Source organism: Euprymna scolopes, chromosome 6 (genome assembly GCF_053919585.1).
Source record: "Euprymna scolopes isolate OS-2025 chromosome 6, ASM5391958v1, whole genome shotgun sequence".
NCBI classification, from domain to species: domain Eukaryota; kingdom Metazoa; phylum Mollusca; class Cephalopoda; order Sepiida; family Sepiolidae; genus Euprymna; species Euprymna scolopes.
In genome coordinates this window covers 69890695-69896694 of record NC_136487.1, presented here as the reverse complement: position 1 = coordinate 69896694, position 6000 = coordinate 69890695, and positions in this window count along the sequence as shown.

Here is a 6000-nt window from a genome sequence, read left to right as displayed (position 1 = left end):
TCATGAGTATAAATTTTTTTATGGAAAATGATTTATGCAGAATAAATGCACGCGACACAGCAAAGGATTTTACCGAATCTATTTGTGCCGCCCACTCGCTCTTATAAAGATCTCATAAAGATAAAAACTAAATAGATTAACCGTAGTCTAGTCGGTTCATTCTGTTTCACTCGATTTTGGTTTTTGATCGTAAGATTAAGGCTGCTATTTGGTCTACAAATTTGCTAGCAGCAGCCATCTTGATTTTTTACTTAATCAATGTTTACACATTTTAATCATGCTTTTCTCAAGTTTCAATGGATAAAATAAATAACATTTTAATCGAAATGACTCCTTATGTAATAATATTATTATGTAATAATGCTTAAGATAAGAAACATTTTTAATGCTTATTTTTCTCATATCACCCTCAAACCCTATTTAGTGACATTACCATATATATATATATATATATATATATATATATATATATATATATACTTTCAATTTATTAATTTCTTTCTTAATTAGATTAAGAATTACGCTTTTTAATATAAGCATTGTTGCCTGAAGAGGTCTCTAGTTACTAAATACTAGAAAACCGAAACATGCTCATGACTGTGTAGCAATACATTAATGCTTATATAAAGACAAATTGAAAGTGTAACTTGCTCTACCCCGGTATTGAGCACTCTTGTATTAACCTCATTATATTTCACTGGTTACCCTTGAAAAATAGCCACTTCAAATTATATATATATATATATATATATATATATATATATATATATATATATATATATATATATATATAGAGAGAGAGAGAGAGAGAGAGAGAGAAATAAAAAGGAACAAACCGTATTATGTGTTCATCAACGTTTTGTCTTTATTTGGAGACTTCCTCTGGATGAAATAAAGACGAAACGTTGATGAACGCATAATACGGTTTGTTCCTTTTTATTTCTCTATTTTGTCGGAATACTATTTCCATTATTTTCATCATATATATATATATACCCCGTGCCAGAATAATATGCAAATCGATATTTTTGTTCTAACTCTGATGGTTTTCAATGAAAATTTGTGAAATTTAGCACAATATATGGCAACAATAACACAAGCGTAGATTTAAAATTTTAAGCTAATCTGCACAGTAATAAACAATTGGCAGCCATTTTGGTGATTTGCATTTTTTTTTCAGCGTGCCAACTTTATATGCAAACCAATTCTAAAATATGGTAAAGTGCTAAAAGATCATCAAAACATTTATTACTCTAGGAATTTGTAAATTAAAAACAGCAATAATAAAGAACAAACAACTTTAATATGGTTTCATAGTACAATCAATATCTTATATAATTGCCATTTTTATTGACAAGAGCAAAAAGCCTTTGGTCCATTGAAGATGTCAAACTTTCGATTTCATCTGATGAAATTTCTTTGGCATCAGTCAGAATAGCATTCCAGAGGTCATCCTTGGAGTTGTACTGTCTTCCTCCGGAGTAAATATTTTGTTTCAAGATGCTCCACAGATTTTCGATGGGATTTAAATCTGGAGAACAGGCTGGCCATCGCATTATTTTCCCATGTCTGGCAAAAACTCTCTCTAAATATTCAATGGCTATCCCTGCAGAATGAGACGGTGCATTATCATGCATGAACACCATCTTTTTCCGGAATGCCAAATTCTTTTTGTGCCAAGGTTCCAAGTGTTCCTTAATGAAGTCAATGTAGAGTTTGGCGGTAATTTTCACTCCATCTGCGACTCTGAATAGTCCTACCAGCTAATTGCCAATAATTGCAGCCCACAACATCACACCACCATCTCCTTGTTGACGCCTGATCCTTTGGGAACATAGACCCTCATTATGGTACCATTATCCCCTCCACCCATCAGGTCCATCAAGGGTCACTCGACACTCATCGGTGAACAAAACAGTCTGAAAATGTGATCATTCATGTGATCTCTTGCCCACTCCATCCTCTTTTTATTGTGGATATCCCTCAATTGAGGGCAGACCTCTGGCTTTCCAAATTTTACAATCGTCCTCAGGATACGACAACGAGTTGATTTGGGCACACCAGGAATGCCAGCTTTTTCAAAAACTTGTTTGCTAGTTTCAAGTGGGTTACGGCGAACTTCTCCCTTAACCTTGCTCATTGTCTGACGTGACAGATATGATTTCTTATGAATTTTCTCTTTGTCAGAACGTCCGTTGCAAAGTTGAAGATTAGTACAATATTTTTTGATTGTACGATGATCACGGTGTAATTCTTTGGCAATTTCTAAGGTGGAAATCTTATGGAGCCTTTGAACAATTTTAGACTTTTCAGCTTGACTTAAAGTACTTTTACATCCCATCTTGCATGTAAAGTTGGCACGCTGAAAAAACTGCAAGTCACCAAAATGGCTGCCGTTTGCTCGCTATTGCACAGATCAGCTTAAAATTTTATATCTGCTCATGAATAAGTGTTGCCATATAACGTGCAAAGTTTCACGAATTTTCATTGAAAACTATCGGAGTTATAACAAAAATATCGATTTGCATATAATTCTGGCACAGGGTGTATTTAGAATGTGAGAGAGAGAATATATAATTATTTCCACAGTCAGACAACGTCGCAGCTCACAAGAGCCATGAAAGTCAACAAACTGGAAGTCCCAGACTTGAGATTCGCCTTCATTTGGGCTCATCAGTTAGACACATCCGAACTCAGGATTTGAAACCCGAATCTCTTGCATGCGAGACAAGCACTCTACCAACTGAGCAAACGCACTGCACACAAGAAAGTCTTATTAACTATCACAGATCAAGTAAATTGCAATGAAATCCGAATAAACCTACTTTCGTCTCAAACAAAGGATGTGATCATCATAACCAGCTATAACCCATTCGATGTTTCACTAGTAGGAATTTATGCTTGCTAAGGATGTCATCACGACAAGCTTACCTAACGAGCAATATAAGCAATATAATTTTTAGAATGTGAGAGAGAATATATAATTATCTTTGGATCTGGAGTACGAATGTGTCTAACTGATGAGCCCAAATGAGGGTAAAACTCGAGTCTTGGACTTTTGGTGTGTTGGCTTCTATGGCTCTTGTGAGCTGCAACGTTGTCTGGCTATCGAAATAATTTATATATATACACACACACACACATATATATATATATATATATATATATATGTATACTCCTATAAATTCGTTTCTTTTGTGTGTATTGATATTCATATTAAAAACCCTCGTTTCTATTTATTTAAAAAGAAAATACAATTTTCTTATATATGGCTTGTGGAATTGTATTCACTAGCAAAAGATCTAGCTAATTTGCATATTCTTTTAAACATTCATTTTAATTAATTCCCTATTAGTTGCTTCGGTTTTCTAATAGGATAATCATCTTTAGTTAACTATTACGTGTAATTATATTCATGCAGATATTCTACATGATTTATACTTGCATAATATTTGCGCAAAAAGTTTATAGTAAACACAAAATTGTTTCCATATATATTTATGTATACGTATATATTTTTGTTTAACAAATTTTGCCTACCAAACTCCTCATAGAGTTTTTGGTCTACAGACATGAAACTTCATATATAAGGTATTTGAATCCATACAAAACTTTATATTTAGGTTTTAGCCCGAAAAAAATCGGTGCAAAGGTGTGAAAATTAAAAAAAAATTAAATTTGTCAGGTGAAGGTTGAACGCCAGCATTATGAATACATAACGTAGTAGCTATTGGTTCATGTTTTAATTTTTAGCCTTGTACTAAACAAGTTTTCATAGCCCAGTCATTGACGGCAGAGACAAAATAAATAGTGAGCTGAACGTTTTGGTTTCGATTCTCGGTGGTGGTGCATGAGTCTTTTTTTGTACTTTTTAAATCATTTCTATATATTGCATTCAATCTATCTATCTATCTGTTTATATATCTATAAAAGTGAAAATGTCTGTCTGTCTTTTCTCTATAGTAGTTAAGGAAGACTATTATACAGAAAGGCATTACTTTACATATTCACACTTTTTAATATATACATATGCACATAACCTTACGAACAGTACAGAGAGCCTGAGCAAAGCTGGGTGGAACTGCTAGTATATATACAAAAGTAAATGGTAGTTTGCTTGAAGCATTGCTGGTAAAGGAATATGTGGAAGTTTGAAAAGCCGAGAGCAATGTGGAAAAACCAGAACAGCAAAGGAAAGAAAGGGGAGGAAAAATAAACAAACAAATAGACGAGTTTACGGCATAAGGGTGGCTGGATGAAGCAGCTGATGTGAGTTATAGGAGGTACTACCCTACACCCCAAAGGAAAATGCCAGGGAGATCAGATAGAGAGTCTGGTCTAAAAAATAATATTATGAAGTCAGTTGAAAAAGGGCTGACTTGGAAAAAAAAAGTTTCAGTTTTGTTTTATGGTGTCTAATCTTTCTTAGCCAAGTGGTTTTATATATATATATATATATATATATATATATATATATATATATATATATACATACATATATATATATATACATATATATATATATATATATATATATATATATATATATACATATATATATATATACATATATATATATATACATATATATATACATACATATATATATATACATATATATATATATACATATATATATATATACATATATATATATATATACATATATATATATATACATATATATATACATATATATATATACATATATATATACATATATATATATATACACACATATATATATATATACAAAAAAATGTACTAAAATTTAAAAATGCGTGCATTTTTTTTTGAAAAATGAGAGGAAGGGATGTTACATGATAAAGGGATGTCCCCTTTTTATGTAAGTAAAAAAAAATAGGGAATTAGTTAAATGTAAATATGAAATAGGATAGTCAAGGATTCGAACTTGCGAAGCTAGATTTGGAATTGAAAATTCCAATCATAAGTTAAAATAAATACAGAATGTTATTGAAATAAAGAATGTGGAATTGCAATTGTTTAGCTTACATATCTGTATATGGAAAAGGAATGTAATAATGAAATTTGTTTCTGTGAAAATTAAAATAAGGAATTTAATCGTCAATTGGAATTGTAAACATATTTTGTAAAGAGGTTATTTGAAAAATAGGTTACTGAACTCGGGGTCATGTCAAGTTTGGCAACGTGATGTATGTCTACCAACATGCTTTATGAGCACATGTTTAATCATGCGATGACATGACGAGTTCTCAATATAGGTAGAGTTTTTAGATGCAGTCTGAGAGAAGAGGAGAAGAGTCGGGGAGAAAAAGCCGAGAGAGAGAGAGGTCAGATACGGCTGCTGACGTCAAACCTTGGAAGCGAAAGGTTAGAGAAGAAAAAGCCATGTAAAGAAACTTGAATTCCTCAAGCGAAATCATGGACAGGTCATGAAATAAAGGACGTCATCATCTTTGCGTATCTGCGTCTTCGTGTTGTGATTCAACAGAAAAGGTTTTGTCCATTTATATTATAAGAACTTTGTGAAAATCATCATCTCAAAAATAGGTAAGAAATATATGTATCAATATTTATAGAAACACTCCCGTTCATACAGAACGGTCTCTCTCTTTATATATACCTGTTTATGTCTCCAATATGCTATCTCTTACAACATATGGACACTCAACACATGAACACTCCTAAGACTCTCTCTATCACTCTAAGACTCTCACAAATATGAACCACAACAAATAACATCAGTCCTCTTCTAATAAGAATTACATAACATATATGAATATTTGGTGCCGTATTTGGTACTTCTAAAAATAACACCCCTATGCAACAAGACGAGATTGTTTGAGACAAGTATCTAATTATTTATTCATTCATCACTCCTCTACTCACTATATAATAGTCAGCAAACCAAGTTGCTGGCACGTCCGGAGTACATAAAGTCCATTCATGGTATGGAACTTTGATTAATTTAGTGAGAAAGTACCTCCTCTTTTCAAAAAGAAAAAAGAGTATTATCCA